Genomic DNA, 23931 nt, shown 5'->3' on the forward strand with positions numbered 1-23931 from the left:
ATTTGACATGTTTAAACCACATTTATACACTACCCATGTGATTTAACTGAATATAGGACATTCAGTCAGAGCCACAGGTAATTATATACGTTAATAGCTCATATGTAACGAGAAATTTACTGTTTTCAGCACATAGGCCAAACTAGGAAGCGTCGTGGCAGCATCAGATCATCTTTGCATTTTGGTCTGTCACTGCAAACTATTTTTTTTTTTCTAATACCAATTTTAAATATTTACCAGCAGCATCCTATTTATAATTCTTGATAATCCTTAAGAAGACACAGGACCAATTTCTCTCTCTCTCTCTCTCTCTCTCTCTCATACCTTAGCACTTCATGGAGTTCTTCAAGGCATTTTCCGTTTGCGTTTTCAAGTTTTAATGCACTTTTCTTTCTTTGAAAAGTTGTAGAAAGTATTTTAAAAAGCAGTGCTTGTGTACCACTGAGCTCTATAACATGGAGAGCCTTTCTCATGACTAACACAGCGTAATTTACAGTATAAAGCCGCCGCCAGGGCGGCGCTGATGTTGTGGCAGCCATGTTACACCTCGCCTGATCCCCACGGTTTTTGAACTGAGGTGTTCGTTGGGTTTTTGAAAGCAGCCGATGATTCCGTAACATATAGTGCCATGGTCAGCTGTGCAGCTTCTGGATGCAAAAATGGATACAGTAATTCATCAGAGAGAGATGGCATTACATTTCACAAGTAAGAAATATATCTTGTTGCTAATTCTATAAGATTATTGCCCCCTGGGGTGGGGCGGGAAGCTTCTTCCCCGGTATCCCTGCATGAATGAGGCCACTAAAACGGGCCCATTAATCTCCAGTCTTTCTCTCCATGTCCTCTTCTCTTCTGTTCACACTCACTTGTAGATATTTCCATGTTTCTTCCGGCCTTTATCAATCTGGACATTCGGTTTCATGACACAGATAGTGCCACAAAAGGTAAGTTTTGCACTGCAGCAACCTATGGCGTTGTTTTGTACTCATTGGCTAAATGAACCCGATATAATTTGTTGAACTAGGCAGAAAAAAAAAATCATAATCCATATACTGTATGTTTTTGTATTAAAATCGAAGAGTGTAACTTTATTAATAATCAATGCTTAGTGGAAAAAAAAAAAAAGTATTTGAATTTGAATTTGAGTGCTTGTGTTTCAATATGGCGGCCAAAATCACACGCCCACAGCGGAGATAGCCTCTCCATACTATACAGCTCAGTGTTCCGTACAGACGGACACTATCTTACGGTGTGTGAAGACAAACGTCAACTTAGAACGCCACTTTTCAGCAAAATTTCCCGTATCAGTGCCAGTTTCTCCAAATCTGACCTAAATTTTCGTAACAACCCACATCAGGTGTGGTTGGGAAAACGTGTCCTCACCTTGCATATAAGCAGCTTCTCAGCATTTGTATGTACCACTCTTGGTCTGTAGATCCACTGAAGAGGGCGACAGCTGTCGCCGAAACTGTTTGGAATACATCTATTTTCGTCTGCCAGTGTGGGTTTTTGTATCCTATATCTTACTTATCCTAACCTTACCTAACCTATTTTAGGCTAACCTAACCAATTTTATGTTAACCTAACCAAACTTTCCCCAACCTGTGTGCGAAAACAGACGGACGCCGTCTTAGAACGCCACTTTTGAGCAAAATTACCCTTATCGTGCCCATTTACTCAAACGTAACCTAAATTTTCGTAACTTAACCCTGTCTTATTTATACTAAAATAACCTATTCTATGCTAACCTAACCAAACGAATCCTAACATAACCTAACTTATCCTGCATGAAAGGTAATCACATTTTCCTTGTTTATTGATGGATCCTCTTCATACTGGACAGAGCACTTTTGTACACCGGTATTAAGTCACTGAACCAGTTAATAGGTAGATCCTTTTTTTTTTTTTTTTTAATTAAGAAGTGGTCCTACTGTACTTCTCCTTAAGGATGAACTAATTCGTAACTCCAGCGCTTGCTGCTATGTTTTCAACATAAGTATTTATTGAAAAGTTTGTTGTTGGAAAGGTATATAAAGTATCACTACAAGCATGTGGTAATATAAAGAAAAAAATGACGGGATATCGTCTAGTTTTGTTGTAGTCGGACATTATCTTAACACAGAAAAGTCACGGCGACTCCCACTGGAGAGCTGGCGACAAACCAACTGTTGCTCAAGCAGGTAAGAATAGTCACGCTGGGCTACCTACCGTCCCCTTTCCCCTAATGTTCTCTTAGCATACCATGTGAGAAATGAGGGCTTGCTTGTGCCTTCCTTGGTGAGTAAAGTAGGAACCAATGTAGGGCCACTCTATTTGTATTTAAGCATACGGCCGGTAACCCTTTGAGCACGCTCACGTTTTATTAAACTCAGATATTATGTTGTCTTTGTAAAACTAGTTATAGCTATGTGAAGAGTTCACAAAGTTTTAATAAAATTCTTTATCAGACCCTTCCTAAGATGTATCAAACTGTCAGGTGCATGCAAAAATAAAACTGATACCCTGAATGAAAAAGAATTGAACGATAAACAATTCATCTTAACACTTACGGTACGATAGATTCTTTATAGCGTTGTTCTTGTGACGCTCGCATGATTGTATTCAGCTTAGGAGAAACAGAAGGTCCCAGTTATTACCTATATGAGTGAACGAGGATTTGATCAAGTGGTTAGAGAAGTTGTTGCCTGACTGAATTAAAGTGAGTCCGACCCACTGAGCTCTATACTAGTATGGAGGGGCTATCTCCGCAACAAGCGTGTGACTTTGATTGCCACACTGAAACACCCGCTCTCGTCGCCTCCACTATGGTAATGCAATGGGGTGCTTCTGAAACTAGTATTCTTGTAGATGTCACCACCACTGGGACCAACACAGTCCCCGCGCTGTTTAAAAGGCCTATTTTTCTTTGTTAAATATCTACACTGTTGTGTGAAACTGTGAATCATGGTAATGTCATATACCGTAATATAAATAATACAAATAGAACACGTAAAATGTTGAGTCCCAGTATTTACTCAACATTACAGTAAATTTCTGCCCACATAGAGCCTGAATGAGTCAAGATACCCACTAGGCGTAATTTACAGTCTGAACAAACTATTTATTAAGAACCTAACTTGCACTAAATGTAGCAGAAATTAAATAATATAGGACCACTGAAATGGCGGGTTGACATCACATGCCATCAATGATATCTTAATTTCCGTTTATGATAAATATAAACAATTCACGCCATGTTATATATACGTATTCTATTTGTATTATTTATATTACGGTATATAACATTACTATGATTCACTGTTTCACACAACAGTGCAGATATTTAACAAAGAAAAATATGCTTTTTAAACAGCGCGGGGACTGTCTTTGTCCCAGTGGTGGTGACATCTACCGGAATACTAGCTTGCTGTTTCTGTTTCGCTGTTGCTTACATGGGCTGAGCAGTGGTCCATGGCAGTATATTTTAGCTGCGCAGTGAACAGTGGCACTATAAAGTCTGAATTCATTGGCTAATTTCAAAAGGCCCGGGCGTCGGGTGTAGTGCATAAATCTCATCAGCAACGCCCTGGGCCCCTGGCGGCGGGCACATAAACTACACGGCGCTACCCATGACAAAGCCTCTCAAATCTCAATACTATGGAGCTCAGTGGTCCGATCTCAGGCTGGGACATGGGACGGTTAGGTAGATTGAAAATATTTTAAAATATTTTCTTGATCTTCCTGCAATACATTTCATTACTATATTCCTAAATAGACAGCCTCGAATGTATTTAATACGGACGATGAGTATTAGTTCCAAAATGGTTGGATGTAAAGGTGTGTGACAGTTAAAAGGCATGCTTGGCTTCTGGAATAGGATGTTTGTTCTATGCTCAGAATAGATCACTTACAAAGAGAGAGAGAGAGAGAGAGAGAGAGAGAGAGAGAGAAGAAACGAAACGAAATAAAGAAACTATGGCTCATTAAAAAGCAGCTGCAAATGGGTGGTTGCAGTCTACTTGGGTAACAGATAAAACTCCATGTCGGTGACATACTGTGCTCCACACTGCTGCATTTCTGCAGCACCTCTGCTGTGGACTGACTAAATGGTGTGGTTCAGGACAGGACACACTGGCACAGCAGTATTGCCGGGAGGATGAGCACAGTAGGTGTGGCTGGGTGGAGGCTCAGGCTGCTGCTCGGATGCTGCATGGCCGCTGTCTCCTCGTCTCCTTAGGGGGAACATCAGTATTACATTAGCAAAAACAGTAAGGGTGGTGCCAATATTTTATTTAAGCCGGGCATTTTCAGTGGGATAGAAACAGGGTTACAGTCCTTAATTTCTTCTTGTAAGCTGTCGTAATGTGTTTATTTGCCTGATACACGTAACAACCTCTACATTGTTACCGATGCAGTTTTTTTTTTTTTTTTTTTAACGATGATGCATGAAGACTGGCAGGAACCGTTCCAATGGTAGTTCTGGCGAGACAAAGCGACATATGCGACTAGTCGACATCCAATGCTGGGAACAGCTGGGGGTGACCAGTCTCGATTTCTCCACGTGGATAACACTGCTCAGTAACAATGGGTAACAAGGACAGCCTACAGTTTTCCATTGCTGAGGAAAAGCAACCGAAAGGGCAAATGCCAAGGACGTAATGATATTACAAATACAATTATAGGATAAAACATATATGAAAATGTAAATTAGCAATCAGTTAGGCCTAAACTAAAAAGCAATAATTTATTTATGCCTGTCGTAAAGACGTAGCTATGTCTAATGAGGTATGCAGTGAATGTGAATGTCCATGGACTATTATAAGGTAAGGTAAACAGAAGAAAATATCTTCCACTGACAATCTCTCAGGCATGAGTACAGTAACCTAGGGTGAAGGTAATTACATTTCCATTTTCGGAACAGCTTAAGCTAAACATTTACTTCACTGTATGACATTGTAAGAAACCCATTATCAGGAATATTAAAGCCAACTAACTGTTGATGTTTTTTCTTACGTTATAGGAATTACAGTAGAAGCAATTGCACTTCCAAAAGAGTGTTGTATGGTGATTAGCTAATTTAAGTAATTGCCTCCCATATCGTCTGTTTAGCAATTCATCTGATTTGTCCATGATTACATCCGCTCAATCCTCCCGTCAATAGTGACAGGATTCAGAACGATACCAGTGTTGGACCATTCTTGGGGCATCTAGAGAGGTTCAGCAGCTTTGATCAGTCTAAGCTGATTCAAAGCGTCTCGTGAAAAATGGGTATATTAGACACAGATAATGTATAGCAAAGCAAAAGCTAGAAAGCATCAAAGAGCGCATAACTTGGGCAACGTCAATAATATATATGATTTACTGTCCCTACCAGACGAGTATTTTTACGGTCTGCTGCTGTTAATTAATTTTATGGTCTAAAACCTGCCCTGTTACACAAAGTCATGGAGCGGATACCTCCTCCTACGCCAATAACATCTATGATTTAACTCTGCATACGGATTGTCATCCACAACAAACTGTAAAAAATTCTACCTACTAGCCCATAAATTCATCACATTCCACTGAAATCCGAAAACAACTTCTTGGACGTCTTGTACACAGAGAAACAGACTGACAGGTGAATACATAACTTCCGTCCTACTTTGTTGGCCGAGATAATTGTTAATGAGTAATTATGAACTTTGCATCACTAAGAAGTGCCATGAACTCTGCTAGGCCTTTGAAAAACGGCTGTATATCTTAGGTGTCAAAGTCTTACCCAGGTTATCCGAGGATCATCCCACTGGCCACGGGGGCCATCTTCTCGCGGCTATAAGAGGCTTCGTAGCGCATTTCCCTGACATGTTAATTTCTGCACTGGCACGTTCATATTTTCTTCCATGTTATTGATGGGAGGTAGGACAGTACTAAAAAGTCACTGATAAATAAGCAGTTAATAAGGTCTGGCATGGAATTTTAACTGACATGAAAAAAATTCAGGGGGGCCTTCTACACTGACGAGAATACAGAACCAAATGGAGGTCTGATGTATCTAACAGTAATATGCTAAAAAAAAAAAAAAATTGAGGCCATGAGTCGCACTTGACACTAAATGATATGTTAAAGTAAGCTGTGAAATTCACATTTCTGGGATGTCACATTGTGCAAGCAGTCAGTGCAATAAATACTTGGGAAAAATGCAGCACAAGAAGGTTCTTCACATTCGTTGTCAGATACAAATAGCATAGCGATATGCAAAAGAAAAAAAAAAAAAGTGTTTTTGTACTGTCACACTTACCAATCTCATCCTATGCCACAACTGGACTAAGCATACCAATAAATTGTGTAATTCACTTGTGTAAAGCGTCGTTCCGAAAATTGTGGAATGCTACAATTTTTGTCTAAACATACGACCATAAATGCCAATCTATATACAAAACATTAATTAGGATAAAATATGGTGGATTTTGTCGATAAATGTGCTACGGGGTGCTACCCAAAAGTTCCCGAAATTTTACTGAAGATGGGAAAAAATGACTTATATTAAGCCTTACTCACTCCTGTACCCTTAAAGTAGTCTCCTTGGGAATGCAGACATCGATCCCAGTGCATCATCCACGATCGGAATGCGTTCTGGATGTCCTTGACCATCCGCTTGTTTAGGACCCTCTGCAGATACTCCTGGATTACCTCACTGGTGCCAAATCTTAGCCCTTTTAGCTGGATTTTTATTTTCAGAAAGAGGAAAAAATCACAGGGGGCCAAATCTGGTGAATACGGACTTGGGGGACAACTGGCATGTTTTTTATTCCAACAACTGCTGGACAACAAGGACTGTGTGTGCAAATGCACTGTCATGGTGGCTTGTGCACCACTTTCCTTGGACGTCTTTACCTCACATTTTCCCTACGCCATCTCAAAACTTCACAGAACTTTGCATTGATGTCTGTCCTTGAGGAATGAATTCCTTATGAACCATGTCCTCCATATCCAAGAATGTGATGAGAATTGACTTCACATTGCTCTTGACCTGATATGCCTTCTATCGTTGGAGCGAAGCTGAGCTCTTCCACTGCAATGATTGTTGTTTGGTTTCCGGGTCATACCCATAAACCCAGCTTTCATCACCAGTGATGACACTTGAGTGGAAGTTAGGGTGTCTTCTGGCGCATTCCTTGAGCTTCGTGCAGACCTCCACACGATGCTCTCCTTGCTCATCAGTCACGAACCTTGGGACAGACTTGGCGGTGATTCGTCTCATATCGAGGTTGACATATGATAAGCTAACAATGTCGCAAACTTCGTGCATTGTCCTCCTTCGATCTTCAACGATGGTTGCACGAACTTTGGCCACATTGTCCGAGTTGAACTGGTAGGGGGGCAGCCAAAATGAGCATCGTCACCTGTTGACGTTCATCAGTTTTCCAAACGCTTAAACCCGTCGTAGGTTTGTGAAACCCCTAAAGCATTGTCATCAAATGGTTGATTTAATATTTTATGAATTTCTGCCACGTTCTTCCCGAGTTGCACGCACGTAGGTCTTTCACATCCTCCATTTTTTTAAACACAAAATTCGCAAACTAACCCAAACACAATGATAAAAAAAAAAAAAAAAAACACCCATGCAGCGAATGCATCCACCCTGCAAAATTCTACTTGACACATTAATAAAGGATGCAAGCACTAACACATATCCTCCGCGCACCAAACAACAAGCAGTTTCCGCCCTGCTATCAAATTTCGTGAACTTTTGGTTATCACCTCATATGTTAGTATAATTTGGCAGGAAGGGATGTACTAATTTTAAGCCACAAAAAACGAGACTTTGGCGCAGGCCATAGCATATACCATAATATATATATATATATATATACCTAGGCTGCTTCCCCCAAGGAAAGGGAGGTAGCCGAGACAGGACGACACACTCCCCATTTACTCATCTATTCAAACACATTCATTCGCATCTTAGCCCCAAAGGGGAGAACGGACAGATCCTCACCGCACCACACCGCACAAGGGTCAACTGCGCAATGCAATCAGTGACATCCGCAGCAGGGCCCGACAACAGAGCTGGTTTACCCCTGCCACATCATAACAGACTCATCCCCTTACCCGCACCTGACCTGAAATAGCTGATCAGACAAAATGCGGGAGAATACCCCCTCAGGGCTGCGTCATCACTTATTCATTCACAATTTCTCTCCATTTATTTCTGTCACGCACAGCCACTCTTCCTTGCTCAACAGACATCCCTCTCGCATCCAGCGCTCTCTTCACACTGTCCATCCATCCTATTCGTGGTCTTCCTCTCAGCCTTACACCTCTCACATCAGATCTAGTTATCTTTTTCACCAATCGCTCATTATCCATTCTCTCCATATGCCCAAACCATCGCAACACCCTCTGCTCAACTCTACCAGCCATCTCCCGAACAACTCCAGTTCTCCTTCGCACTTCATCATTCCACACTCGATCCATACGCGTCACTCCACACATACTCCTCAGACACCTCATCTCCATTACATTCAAACTTTTCCTCTCTGCTACACCCATATTCCATGTTTCAGCCCCATGTAATGCAGTTGGTACCACAGCACCCTCATACAGCCTTCTCTTTACATCCATTCTAAGCGAACGACATTTAAACACTTTTTTCATTCCTCCCAGCACCTTTCCTACTTCATTTATTCTAAACTTCACTTCTGCATCTATTCTTCCATCCACAGCAACATGTGACCCTAGATATTTAAAACACTCTACCTCCTCAAGCAACTCGCCATTCAAAACTATATTCATCCCCCTACCATCTACCAACCTCGTACACTTCATCACTTTACTCTTATTCTCATTTACCTTCAATTTCCTCCTTTCACACACCCTTCCAAACTCCTCTACCAGTTATCTCAATCTCTCCTCTGAATCAGCCACCAGTGCAGTATCATCTGCAAACAGCAGCTGCTTCAGATTCCACTCTCCACCATCAACATTCACCAGACTCAGACCTCCACCTATATATATATATATATATATATATATATATATATATATACGAAATAATAATAATTGGCTTTTTAGTTATTATTGTGAGGCCGAGGTGCTGCCAAGAGGTTCGTCAATGAGTAGGGCTAGTTAAAAAAAAAAAAAATGTAAATCTGTCTCTGAGTCGTAATGTGACATCTTTTATTCTCGCTGTTGCCAGATGTGCAAAGGCTGTTACGTGTCACTATTAAGTGTGTGTGTGTTTTTTTTTTTTTTTTCTGCTTGAGTTACCAACATTCTCTTACACATCCATATGCAAATAACGTCTAAAGTAAAATGATATAAATAGGAAGGAGCACTCAGAGAGTGAAACACCCAAGACCACACATTGGTCAAAGATCGAATATTTCACTTTGAACTGTGACCCTGACTTTCTTCAAATTACTCTCGAAATCAAAGTACTTCCTTCTTGTCTAACTTAATCCTTCCACCAACTGATTTAAATCAGATCAAATTTGTTTGACTTGACTGCCCAGTGACCTTGTGTTTTGACTTAATCCTGCGACTTTTACTTATGAGTGACTGCTCAAAATCCAGTCGCGCCATCCATGTTTTAACCTGAATCCTTCTTCAGAGCTTAGTTCACATGAAATCAATATCTCTGAGCAGAACTTTGACCTTTCCTTGTTGCCTTGACCTTGAACAGATTAAGATAATAACTGAATGCTTTCATTTTTGCCTGATCCGTAACAGTTCCACTAAATTTGGTTCAGTTAGGACCATAACTGTTTGAGTGGAACTTGCCCTGTAACCTTGTCCTTTAACATTTTCCTGTGACTTTGACCCTTGACTAAATGCTCTAAAAATAAAAAATAAAAATCTTTCCTGATCATAAAACACTTCCCGAACGGTTTGTCTAAATCAGATAAAAACTGCTTAGGCTGACCTTGCCCTATGACTTTGACCTTAAAACTTTTGTTCCAATAATATGCAGAAAAAGTGCATGTCTGAGGATATCATCTGAGGTGCAAGGCCTGGAAATGTGTACATATCAGAGGACGTCATCTTGGGTACAAAGGCTACCACTGTGTTCATATACAGTATGAGGACGTTGTCTGAGGTGCAAGGGCTAAGCTGAATAAATTTGCTCTGGGGTAGCAAAAATAACTTAAACATGAGTCCTCGAGATTAGAGGATGAATTCAACTTATGAGAAAGGTGTAGTCCGTTTGTTTAATCTCGAGATGTGATGTACTCCCACGACTTGAATACTACATCGTAGTTGCATGAAATTAGATGAGCCTTAACCATGAATTATGAGACACTAATATCTTCAGTTACTAACCACATCGACCCTCTAATCTGACTAAAGCCGGTCATCAGCTGAGCCTGATGAAGTTAGGGACCTTCGGTAGGTAAAAACGCGCTACAGTAGTGATGTAATTAAGCAGAACCAAAGGATATCATAAAGGCGAAACAATGTATTCTGTCCACGTTAACTGATCCTAAAATTGCCATCTCTCTATTCTGAATGTTAACTAGAAGTGGTAGTTACCGGGAAGAAGCAGAGAAACTTGACAGCATTATCTGATTGTGCCACTGACCTCTGGGTACTTACCTGCAAAATGAACGAAAATCGCCGTCAAAATAGGGTTGTGTATGGTGAGGCTGATGGGTGTGCAGGTGTTGGTACAGGTGTAGGGGCCAGAGTGGTGGGAGGAGGCTTTATGACAACCCACCTGATAGTACGTGTAGGGTGAGGTTGATGTTGGGTGTGCAGGTGTTGGTACAGGTGTAGGGGCCAGAGTGGTGGGAGGAGGCTTTATGACAACCCACCTGATAGTACGTGTAGGGTGAGGTTGATGTTGGGTGTGCAGGTGTTGGTACAGGTGTAGAGACCAGAGTGGTGGGAGGAGGCTTTATGACAACCCACCTGATAGTACGTGTAGGGTGAGGTTGATGTTGGGTGTGCAGGTGTTGGTACAGATGTACAGGCCAGAGTGGTGGCAGGAGGCTTTTTGGCGCTTTAGGGTCACTCTGGCTATGGGCAGACCGATGGGTGTGGGGGTGGTGGTACCAGGCGTGGGTGGGGTTGGGTTCGTCCCCCTTCTGCCCACAGTTACGGTAGGCCTGACTTGGTGTTGGTGTGTGCGTCGCTTGGGTGGAGTGAGTGTGGGAGAGGGCGTGAGGGAAGTGATCGCCGGAGAGGAGTGGCCGCCAGACTTCTCACTCACACTACCCTCGTATAGTGTCGTGCCTTCCGTCACCTGAGAGGGAATTAGAAAGAACATTAATGAAAATCGTCAAACTCGTAAGTGTGAACACTCAGTCATATGTGTCTCGCGGCACCAAGTGATCTGGAGGCCGAATCTTTGATCTGGCTAGCAGACCTTGATCTTTGACGGATTGTTCTCAAAATCGAATCCCTTCCTTCTTGTTTTATCGTGAACACTTCCACATGATTTCCACTACATACGAGTGAGAAAAAATAGTTGGTCTTGTCATGAGACCCAGTCCATGAACGTACTCTGCTTAGAAACGAAAAGTCAGTCCCTTGACCGACCCTTAACTTTTCCATTAATTTGGGGTCAAATAAGGTCAGAACTGTTCCAGTTACTTTGTTCCCACACAGACACATACATAAGTCGATCTTTTACCTTATATTGTGACCTTGACCAGTGACTGATTGATCTTAAAATCAAATCCGTTCGCTCTTGCCTTACCCTTACCCCTTTCATCAAGCACAGCTTGTACTGGATAAAGAGTGTATAATTTCACATTACTAGGCGACCTTAACATTGTACTTTTCCCACTGACCCTGAACCCTTCTCAATGCTTAGTCAGTAAAGGATATATCTTGCTACATTTGACCTTGTCATGTGGCAAGATGCTGTCAACAGCAAGAGGTCATTCCCTAGGCTGATCTTCAGTGCTTCGTGTAAGTTTCGCCAAATCAAGGCAATATTGTCTTAAATATTATGTTCATTCACAGACACACGTGACAGTATTTGACCTTCCATCATGGTGACTTTTGCCACATTGTTTTCACAATCGAATCCCACCGATCTTGTGTGACCCTAAATCCTTTCACAAGGTTTGGGCTAAATTGGTTAAAACGGCTAAAGCTAACCTTGCTTGGTTATACTTTGATCTAGCCCTGAAACCTGCACCTTTGATCTCTTTTTAACAAAAACACTTCATGTCAATCCTTGGATGACTTTCAGCCTTTCCATCAAGTTTGGTGAAAATCGAGTGAAACAAGTCTCTCTCTCTCTCTCTCTCTCTCTCTCTCTCTCTCTCTCTCTCTCTCTCTCTCTCTCTCTCACACACACACACACACACACACACACACACACACAGAGTCCAATTTAAATTTAATCCTATATGGGATATACGCTGCTACCGTAGCGTGGGACTTACTCTATTTGTATTAAGATCGAAAGACCTGCAGTCGCAACTTGTAAATCGATCCACTGGAAGACGTCTGGGTATTTCTAACCACTAGGCCACCAGGCGCCCTATCATGGAAACAAAGGGATGAGAAAAGTGTGGAGGGGCGGCAAAAAACAAACTAGACTAGTGGTGCCAGGCACAACAAACCTAGCACGACAGCAGTTGTTTTATTACTGTTAAATATTGACAATGGACTGCCATTTAGTTTCTTTGTGGTGCACAATTAAAGTCTAAGGTAATGGCACAAATGTTTTCAAGTTAAGCCCTCTGATATCCATGGTCTTGCGTTTGATCTTTGAAGGGCACTCAGTGTCAAAGGTCATGGTGCCAAATAAAAGCCCATATGAGATTTCCTATGTCTTGGCAATAGTACATATCTCTAGCTTGAACGAGTTTCGAATTATAGCCTTTTGAATATGCTTGACCTTGAGTTTGACCTTTCACGTTCACCTGCGGTCAAAGGTCATGGTACCAATCAGAAAACCATATGGGATTTCCTATATGTCGATAATAGTAAATATCTCTCCATCTTCAGCCAGTTTCGAGTTTTAGCCCCCTGAATATCCGTGACCTTGAGTTTGACCTTTCAAGGCTATCCAAGGTCAAGGGTCTTGGTGCCAAATGAAAGCCCATATTACAAGTTCCCGTATGTTGCAATAGTAAATATCTCTATCTTCATCCGTTTTCAAGTGATAGCCCTCTGAAAATCCGTGACCTTGATTTTGACCTTTCAAGGTCACTCGATTACCTCCAAAATTTCATCACATCCTTTGGGGACCAGTGCCCACATATCCTGAAATGTCATGCAATTTCATTCAGCCGTTTGCCGTAATCTTGATAAACAAACAACCAAACAACTACTCAACCAAAAACAATACCTCGTCGGACTCCGTCTGGGAGAGGTAAAAATCTTAATGCGTTCTCATGCAGGACTTTCCAGTATTAAAGAATATTTGGGAGGGAAAGGGAGAGCGTGGAAAGGGAGACGATAGAAAGCAGAGTGGATGAAAGCAGAGGAAAGTGGAGGGGAAGAGAGTGACGTGGAAGCAAGAGGAAAAGGTGAGTAGGGATGCGAGAGGACACACGAAGGGAAGGGAGGGGATGGGGGGTGTAAGCCGGAGAGGCGAGAGGTGTGAGAGATAGGGGTATGGAAGGAGAGAAGGATTTAGGAGAGAAGGGGAAGTCAAAGGAGAGTGAAGCGTAGAGTGAAGGGAGAGGGAGGGGTCGATTGCGAGTGTGAAGTGTTAAGTGAAATTAGGTCAGTGGGATGGAAGGGGAGAGAGAGGCGAGAAGAGAGGGGGAGTCATTAATTTGTTTACATACCAGTATTCACATCATCAAACCTGTAGCTCATTATCATAATGGTAATGATTGCGGTAGTAGCCACAGTTTTCTATTGGACCTGAATTAATCCGTCATGTAACTGTAACATGTTTATCTTACAAATTAGACAAACAGATTATTTCTTTTGTAGTCAGTCAGAGATTAAAGCAATCTTTGACAATCTATAGACAGAGGCATGGCACTAAATGACCACAACGAGAGACAGAGTGCTGATTTACTAGGAGCCAGAATGCTGACTATATGAAGGTATTAGGGGTTCACATATGAAAGTGAGAAACATGTGTGAGCGAGCAAGTTTGCTAATGTTATTATTATAGATAAGAGTCCTGCCATCTCACCTGATATTAATGCACAGTTTGTAATGATCCTATACAATTGAAGTGAGTTAAGAGTAAGTACTCTGCATCCTTTACCCACACTGTCTGATTACCCTACACCCGTATCCCAGGTCGAAAGTCGTAGCCAGGGCTTCAAGCCCAGCCAAAACCTATTGTAAGCGGCATGAAATTTTTCCATACTGCACATGTAACAGAGTCATCGCCAGCTGTTCCTTTTTTATTGAACCAACCTTATCCCTGGATGACAGGTGTCGCTGTGGAGTTTTGCTGAGTGAGACTTCACTCCAGTCACTGGCGTGGGTGGAGGGTGAGCAGTAACTATGGCTCTCGGTGGTATATACAAAATACCGACTTTAGCTTTAAGAACAGATTTAGGTATAACATAGCTCCCGTTTATGGACTGTGCAGTAATGATCCATTTTTCTTTAGAAATGCTTTATTTAGTATCAGTCGCTGTTTCCTGTCCCGTTAAAACTGAAAAGACCAAAATTGGCCAGGGTCAAGAAGGTAAAAGGAAATATGGACCTAATAACTGGTACGAATAAAAACGTAATGGTAACCTAACAACATAGCAATACTATATCACATGAAAACCAAGCAGTATCCTTAGTATGGTACTTAACGGTATAACAAAACAACCACATCTAACAACAAGAGGTTCGTTACACGCCTGATGCCCTCGACATACATTGAGATGATATCCGACAGTGAAGTTGCCATGTAATTACATCCTATTATTACACTGGATGACATGGTATGCACTGTGACACAGTTATGCCTCAAATGACAGATCAGGACAGAAGTCGAACTAATTCCTTCAATCTGATGATGTATTCTTTATTTTTATTATATCACATGAGGTTGTTCTACTCAGAAGAGAATTTTAGAAGTGGAGAGAAGGCAAATAACCTTCATTAACCCTCTGAGGTTATGAGGAGGATAGATGGTGAACTTGTTGAACGAAAGGCAATGATAGACTACGCGTGTGTGGATGAGTGAATGAGAAGACAAGTGTTGGATGCAAGAGTGTGGAGAGGATGGGGGAATGGAATCTCGGACCATCACTTAGTGATGGCCAAGGTAAGGCTGCAAAGAAAATGGTTGAAGAGACGAAGGAAAAGACAGGAGGAAACAGCTACTGTGAGAAGAGTGGAGAAATTGCAAGACAGTGAGAGAATGGCAGAGTATAAGAGCATAGGGAAGAAAGATTGGGAAGGTATGAGTTAGAGCAGATGGAAGAGGTGGAAGACGTATGTAAGATATTCACGGAAGAGATAGGCGCAGCATGTGAGGTGGTTTGTGGAGTGAGGAGGAGATGAAGGGATGTGCAAGGGACAGCATGGTGGAATGATGACGTAAAACGAGCTGTGGAACAAAAGACGGCATATAGTGAATTGCTAGCGAGTAGAGTTAGGGGAGAAGATGAGAGAGAGAAGAGAGAGGTACATGTGAGCAGGAGAAGGGAGGTGAAGAGACTGGTGAAGGAGAGTAAGAAGAAAGTGGATGAAGAGTTTGGGAGGAATCTGAGTGTGAAATGGAGGGAGAGTAACAAATTGTTTTGGAAGGAGGTAAACGAAGTAAGGCAGTGTAAAAAAGGAAATAGTAGGGGAGTGAAAGATAGGAATAATAAATTGTTGGTGGAGAAGAGAGAGAAATTGAGGAGATGGAAGGAGCACTTTGAGGATTTGTTGAATGAATGTAGAGAGTGAGAGCAATGCGAGTATAAGTGGTTGGGGAATGGCTGGGAGAAGGAGAGATGAGAGGAGGGAGGAAGAGATCAGTAGGGCGGAAATAGTGGAAACAATGAATAAAATCAAGATGGGAAAGGCCCCAGGAAATGATGGAGTGTGTGGTGAAATGCTGAGGTATGGGGGTGAGATTGTAGTGGAGTGGATATGGAAGTTATGTAGATTGGCTTGGGAAGAGGGAGGAGTTCCGGAGGACTGGAAATCAGGTATAATTGTTCCTTTATACAAAGGAAAAGGGGAGAGACAAGTATGTGGTAACCATAGGGGAATTTGCCTTCTTAGTGTGACTGGAAAAATATATGATGGAATACTCATTGATAGGGTTAGGCATATGACAGAGGAACTAGTTGGAGAAGAACAAAGGGGATCTAGGAAGGGAAAAGGGTGTGTAGATCAGATATTTGTTCAAAGATGTTTAGTGGAGAAGTAACTAGAGAAGGGAAAGAAAGAGTATGCTGCCTTCATGGACCTGGAGAAAGCTTAAGACAGAATAGACAGACAAGGTATGTGGAAGGTACTGAGAATATATGGAGTGGAGGGGAAATTGTTGAGTGCTGTGAAGAGTATGTACGAAGGAGCTAGGGCTACGGTGCGAGTGGATGGTGAGCTGAGTGATTTCTTTGATCTCAGTTTGGGACTGAAACAGGGTCGTGTGATGTCTCCATGGCTGTTTAATATATACATGGATGAAGTTGTAAAGGAGGTGCAACGTAGGGCAGTGGATGTGGGGCTGGCTCTAATGAATGAGGGTGAGATTTGGAAGATTCCGGTGATGCTGTTTGCTGATGATACACTATTGTTGAGTGAAGACGAATGGGAGTTGCAAGGTTTGGTGAATGAATTTGGGACAGTATGTAGGAAGAGGAATCTGAAAGTTAATGTAAACAAGAGTAAAGTAATGGTGTTTGAGAGGAATGAAGTCACAGTATGCACGGTGAGGTTGGATGGCGAGAGTATGGAAAATGTGAGTGCATTCAAGTACTTGGGTAGTGTGATGAGTAAGGATGGAACTTTGGGGGATGAAGTGCGTGAAAGGGTACAGCAGGGAAGGAAGGTTGTTGGTTCACTGAAAGCAGTGATGAGAAATAGGGAGGTGAGTATGGAAGTTAAGAAATCACTGCATAATAATATTGTGATCCCTACCCTGACGTATGGAAGTGAGGCATGGACCTTGCAAGAGGGGAACAAGTCAAGAGTGAGAGCAGTGGAAATGAGTTACTTGAGAGGAACATGTGGAGTGACATGGAGGGACAGGTTGACGAATGAAGAAATGAAAGCACGTTGTGGGGTGGATGTGGATGTGGTTGAGAAGATTAGGAGAAATACACTGAGGTGGTTTGGACATGTGGAGAGAATGGAGAATGAAAGACTGACTAAGAGGGTGTATGTAGGTGAGGTGGATTGAGGGAGAGGGATGGGAAGACCGAGGATGAGGTGGAGGGATGGAGTTGAGAGGTATATGAGGGAGGGATGAGTGAGTTGGGGGAAGGGTAGTCAAATGGTGGGTGACAGAGCGACTTGGAGGCGTTTTATCTGCAGCCACCATTTGCAGGAATAGGGCGTCGGACTATAGATAGATAGATAGAACCCTCTAAATATTCTAAGCCGAAGAAAATAAAGTGGAGGTAGCCAGAAAAAAAAATCGTATCGTCTTTTGTGTGAAACTTTTCCAGGACATACCCTTAGTAGGTATCTTACTGTGTGAAGGTAAAACCTGGTATCGTGTGTAAGCAGTGTGTCACATACCTGGTGTTGGCGCTTGTACCATGTTGGGTGTGCGGGGAAGGGACAAAACCTGGTATCGTGTGTAAGCAGTGTGTCACATACCTGGTGTTGGCGCTTGTACCATGTTGGGTGTGGGGGGAAGGGGCAGCCCCTCACCTCACACACCAGCACCACCTCGCTGCCTTCACGCAGGAACACCTCACCACCAGGATACACCCTCGCTGTCGCCTCTGTAGGCAGGGAGAGAAGGCATTTGTTTGTACGGTGGAGATATCAAGGTGCAATATGCGGAATTAATCACTTGGAAGCCTGCGTTACGAAATCGTCTAAGCCAACAAGAGTACAGTTGCACAACTTCTCCTAAACTAAGCTAGTTTTACTCATTATTCCCAGACTCATAATTAACCAGTTCGTTTTGATAACATTTAATTTATATCCATAATACAACTTAGGAAGGATCTCTCTCAGTACATGGGTAAACTGGTGCCTATATGCATACAACATTACAAGCGTTAGTTACTACCACATTTAACTGATATCACAAATACCTTCACTTGTACGCTTAATGGCTAAATACACAAACCATCCCAGAAACAAATCTCATTCATTGATTTTTTTTTTTTCTAGTCAATCATCGCCATCTCTCCAGGAAATTTGTAATCGGTGATCACTTTCATGAACAATAAATTCGCAGCTCTGTTATCAGGCATGCCCTCTCCATATCTTTATTGATATCATCTAGCGCATACTGTCTTGCATTACAGTTACGATTTGCTTTCCTGATTATTTTCTATCATTGCCGCCTTTGCCAACTTTACTCTCCACTGCTTCTCTCCTCCCCTTTTATTCCATCACTTTCTCCACCATTATCCACTACTCCTATCCACCATTTTTCTCTATTTCTCTCCAACACTTCTGATCCTTCTCCCCACCACATCTCTCCTCGTTTCTTTCCAATATTTTTCTCCATCCTTTCTTCCCATCACTTCTCTCCACTATCTCTTGTCACAGTATACAGGACTTCCAGCATTTTTCCCCATCATTCTCGCCATCCCTCTCCCGACCAATTCCTTTCACCTCAGTAAACCAAGGGAAGCTGTTTACATGGGCGATATTATTAACAGCTTCAGCCCGACGACACCTTTCCCATATGGTTCTAGCTGACATTGGGTTATTTTCTTTACCTTATGAGACCCTACGTGTTCATATGGGCATTATTAATTCTAGGGTTGTCTTCTGAAATTAAATACATCTTTTCAAAGCTGAATAAAGTCGTCTGTACATAGCAAGAAATTATATCCAAGGCGTTATTGTAGTGAAGGGGTTAAGGAGCGGCCATTATGTCCACATACATGGTGCTGAATCATTGGGTATAATACTGCAACATTAAGCACTTCAATAGGCCTATTTTACTCAACAGTTTATTCCTGCAAGTACCACATGATTATATTAAACGTGAGGGACTATCTGAACTGAAGTAGGTTAGTTACAGGATTCTTTAACTCCATCAGGATGGCAGACCTCTACAGGTTGAAAAAATTTCGTTCGCAAGTATAAAGGTCAATTCAATAAAATTCGTCATCTCAAAGGATTTAAGATTTGGAAGTCATGAGTTATATTTCAGGAAATAATATAAGACGGTCTCAGGCAATCTTGATTAAGCTGCAAGATCATAAAAAATTTTCCACCGACATGAACTAAAATTAAAGTTCCAGTGCATATCTGTGGTGCTCGCGAGCACAATTACTGAATGGGCAATGGAGCACTACCAGACTGTCAGTGAGCACAGAGGTGCTGGCCAGCAACAGGTTGGTAATCCCTGGTGGAGGGGATTTACAGGCACGAATTAAGGGGAGGGGGCCGTGGGAGGCGCACTCCTCCACCCTGTTTCTGGATGGCCAAGGATTACTTATAACTAAACAAAATATTATTTACCAAAATATGTACAATAAATAGCTTAAACCTGCATTCGTATCTGTTTTTGCACTCCAGTGATTACAACGAATAAAATGAAAGTGTAAAATGACTTGTTTGTTTACCAGGATTAAATGGTCTTTCTACAGGGAAACACGACCCCCACTCCCTCCCTTTTCCAAAGTGCTGGCTCTAGCTCAGATTTAGACATTAAATATGAGAGAGAGAGAGAGAGAGAGAGAGAGAGAGAGAGAGAGAGGGGGGGGGGTTATACCATTAAATTATGAATGTACTCAGGAAGTCAAGGAAGAACAGAAATCATGTGCTTGAGGGAATGAGTGATGGAGCTGGAGAGACGACAGAGGAAAATGGTCGAGGGAAGTGGTAGAAGGAAGAGGTGGAGAGAAGTGGTGAAGGAAAGTGTTTGAAAGAAATGGTGGAGGGGAAAAAGTGACGGAGAAAAGCAACAGTGGAAACAAGGCGGAATTGGCAGAGAGAAGCAAGTGATGAAAAGAGGTGTGGAGAAGAGATAGAACGCTCGAGAGCAATGGTAAAAAGGAGAACAGTGCTGGAAGAGAATAACTGAAAATGGAAAGTAGTGGAAACCAGGAACGAAGTGAAGAAAAGAGGGAAGTAGTGAAGATGCGAGTGTTGGAGAAATGTGATGAAGAGATATAGTTGACAAAGATGTTTTGGGGAAATGACGAAGATGCTGGGTACAAGGAATTAGTGGAAGGGTATAAATAGAAAAAAAAATAGTTTGAGAAGTGATAGAAAGAATCCTGGAGAAAATTGCATGGAGAGAAATGCTGTAAAGAAGAGACGTAATGAGGAGCTATGATGCGGAAATTGGTGGAGGGAAGTAGCAGGGATAAATGGCGTAAACCAGAGAAGTTATTGGGGGGCAGATGATGGAGGGACGTGGTGTAGGTAATAGAAATTGTGGATACGCTCTGGCGGGGAAGGAAAGCAAGGGGAGGAGAAGATGACGATGAAGAAAATTTTGCCAAAGTGGTGGAGAGAAGGAAAGTAGGTAAAATGATGACAGGGGAAGCGATGTAAGGAAGAAGCCTTTATCACGAAATGTAAGAGCGAGAGACGACAGGGAGGGAATTGGTGTGGAGTGTAAACTAGCAAATGATATATAGACAAGAGGGGAGCCATGTGAGGGAAAGAAACAGGACAAATGAGAGAGAGAGAGAGAGAGAGAGAGAGGCTACGTACTGTTAGAAAAAAAAACTAATAAAATACACGTTTGAAGCATAGATATATTTGAAATGTTAAATGTGACATTATTTTACCACCGTAAACAACAATGTAATAATGAAGTGCGACATATAATATTAAAAAAATGTATAACAAATATAAATCAGAGACATTACAGACAGTACAGAAATGTACCATGGAATACTGCAAAGAAAGGGAACCAGCCATGAAAGGTCAACCATCACATAATCATTTAGGCTAGTCAAACTTAACACCTTCACTACGATAGTGACTCCTTTTATTTTATCTTGCCTCCTTCCACCTAGTTACCTAAGGATATTCCTTTGACTAACATGTCTGGAAATTACCATAAGGATTATTATTTTCTACCTTCGCCAAACGATTGATTAGTTTATGAGTCTATCCCTGCTTATTTATTTGTTTGTTTGTCCACAAGACCTCAAAAAGCAATTGATGGGTTTCAATGAAATTTTGTGTATGTGCAGGTTATGAGCCAAAGAAAAGCTGATTCAGTTTTGATGGTGATCTGAGCTCGAGTCCCGGTTCAGGACTTTTTTGCTTGTCCAAAAGATAGCTAAAGAAAATTAATGACGGATTTCGATGAAATTCTTTTTTTCTACATATACATGATTCCTGAGCCAAGGAAGAGTTGATCAAGTTTTGGTGGTGATCTGAGTTGTCTGGTACTGAGTTAACGGAGGTATGCGCTCTCCGTGTGCATTTAACATGTTTTTCTTGTTACCTCCACTCGATTTCATTCAGGTCGATGACAGCCAACTCTAGTAAAGAAAGCATAAATGTATGTAAACGAGCAAAGGAACAGAAGCTATAGGCAGAGTTTAGAAATTATCCAAAGAAACAAGTGGTGTCAGGCACAACAAACCTAGCCCGACAGCAGTTGTTTTATTGGTGTTTCATACTGAAACGAGACTGCCATTTAGGGTCAGTATGGTACACAATTAAAGTCTAAGGTAATGGCACAAATGTTTTTAAGTTACGCCCTCTGAAAATCCGTGATCTTGCATTTGACATTTCAAGGTCACTCAAGATTACAGGTCATGGTGCCAAATAGAAGCCCATATGAGACTTCCTACATGTGATTATAGTAGGCTAAATATCTATCCTCAACAAACTTCGAGTTATAGCCTCCTGATTATCCGCGACTTTGAGTTTGACCTTTCAGGGTCACCTACGGTCGAAGGTCATGGTACCAATTAAAAACCTATATGGAACTTCCTATATGTTCATAATACTAAATATCTCTACCTTCAACCGGTTTCAAGTTATAGCCCTCTGAAAATCTGTGACCTTGATTTTGACCTTTCAAGGTCACTCAATTATCTCCAAAACTTAATCACTTTCTTTTGGGATCAGTGCCCACCTATCCTGAAAGTTTCATGTAATTTCATTCAGCCGTTTTTCCGTGATGTTGTTAACAAACAAAGTAACTCAACCCTAAAAATACCTAGCCGGACTCCGTCCGAGCGAGGTAATCAATGAGAAAAGCCATTTTTCATGAAGCTGTTTGTTTTCCAAGACATCTATTATTATTGACTTGATGGTCACCGGTTGTTATATCATATCTGCAGCTGAATAAAAACATTTGAATGAATCTGACCAAATAATAGAACTTTCCCGACCATATCAGGGTTAACGGTTCCACCATTAACCCTCTCCGACTCATGTGACTTACCGGTTGAATAAAATCTTTTGACTATGGTTGCGATAGAATGCTAGATATCTCCTGATATTGACAGAATCAGAGAGTAAGTAACTACGAGTATTTTAAAAATAAATATACCAGCATCTCAATGAAGGAAAATGCACACAAAAACACCTTATGAAGAATACTGTTGTTCCCCTACTTCGCGTAAGGACGTCACATGTATGTTCGATGTTAACTACCATAATAATTATTCATATTTGGATACCTCTCCCAGTCAACGGGATAGGAATCATCTTTATTTTTTTTAATGCAAGAAAGAAGGAACCAAAGCCCAGAGCCTGCAAACTGTTCCCTCCAAGAAAAAAACAAAAACAATACAAAAGAGAGCTAAAATCAAGATCCGTTCATTTCGAGATGCCTGGACACACTGCGTTTGAAAAACTGGAGATCATAGTAATAAGGAATTACAGACAGAGGGAGACAGTTGCAGAGTTGACCTGTTGCATTAATGAAGGACTGGGAGTAACGGTTAACTCTTGCATTAGAGAGTTGGACAGAAAAGGGATGAGAGTTTGCTGCTAGACGGGTGCTATGCACCCGTTGTAGAGGTGGAGGGATGCAAGCAGACAGTTCAGAGAAGCAGTGACCATGGAAGTAACGATAGAAAAGAGATAAAGATGCAACAGTGCGGTGAAGAGACAGAGGTTGAAGGGAGCCAGTAAGAGGAGGAGAGTTGATGAGACGAAAAGCCTTTGACTCCACCCTATTGAGAAGAGCTGCATGTGGGGAGCCTCCCCATTCATAAGAGTTGTACTCTAAACAGGGGCGAATAAAACCCGTTTATAAAGTCAACAACTGAGCAGGGGTAAAGAAGGTATGGAGTCGGTTTAGCACACCTAATCTCTTCGAAGCAGATTTTACAAGAGATGCAGTACGATCTTTCCACGATAAGTCCCGAGTGAATGAAACGCCAAGTATGTTCAAGGATGATGCAGGATTAAGCTGAATATTATTAAACATTAGTGGGTACTCCTGTGGAAGATTGTGTCGGGTTGATAGGTGTAAAAACTGAGTTTTTGATGCATTAAAAACAACAAGATTATTTTTACCCCAGTCAGAGATACAAGCCAGGTCAGACATTAGGTGTGCCATAGCTTCATCCCTTGTTTGTTGAAGTAACTGCTGAGATGGACGTTCCAGGAACTGAATGGAAAGGTGAAGGGTGGAGTCATCACCATATGAGTGGATAGGGTTAGATGTACAGCTTAGAGGGTCATTGATGAATAAAAGGAAGAGAGTTGGTGATAGGACAGAGCCCTGAGGAACACCACTGTTGATAGATCTAGGAGAAGAAAGATGGCCGTCTACAACAGTGGCAATAGAACGACCAGAAAGGATGGTATAGATGAAGGCACACATAGAAGGATAGAAACCGTAAAAGGATAGTTTGGAAATTAAAGATTTATGCCAGACTCGATCGAAAGTTTGAGATGTCAAATGCAATGGCAGAGCTTTCGCCAAAGTCCCAAAAGGATGACCAGGAGTCTGAAAGGTAGGTGAGAAGATCGCCAGTGGAG

The sequence above is a fragment of the Coenobita brevimanus genome, chromosome 27, assembly GCF_032717465.1.
Source record: "Coenobita brevimanus isolate Jiangsu-jjx chromosome 27, ASM3271746v2, whole genome shotgun sequence".
Classification (NCBI taxonomy): Eukaryota; Metazoa; Arthropoda; class Malacostraca; order Decapoda; family Coenobitidae; genus Coenobita; species Coenobita brevimanus.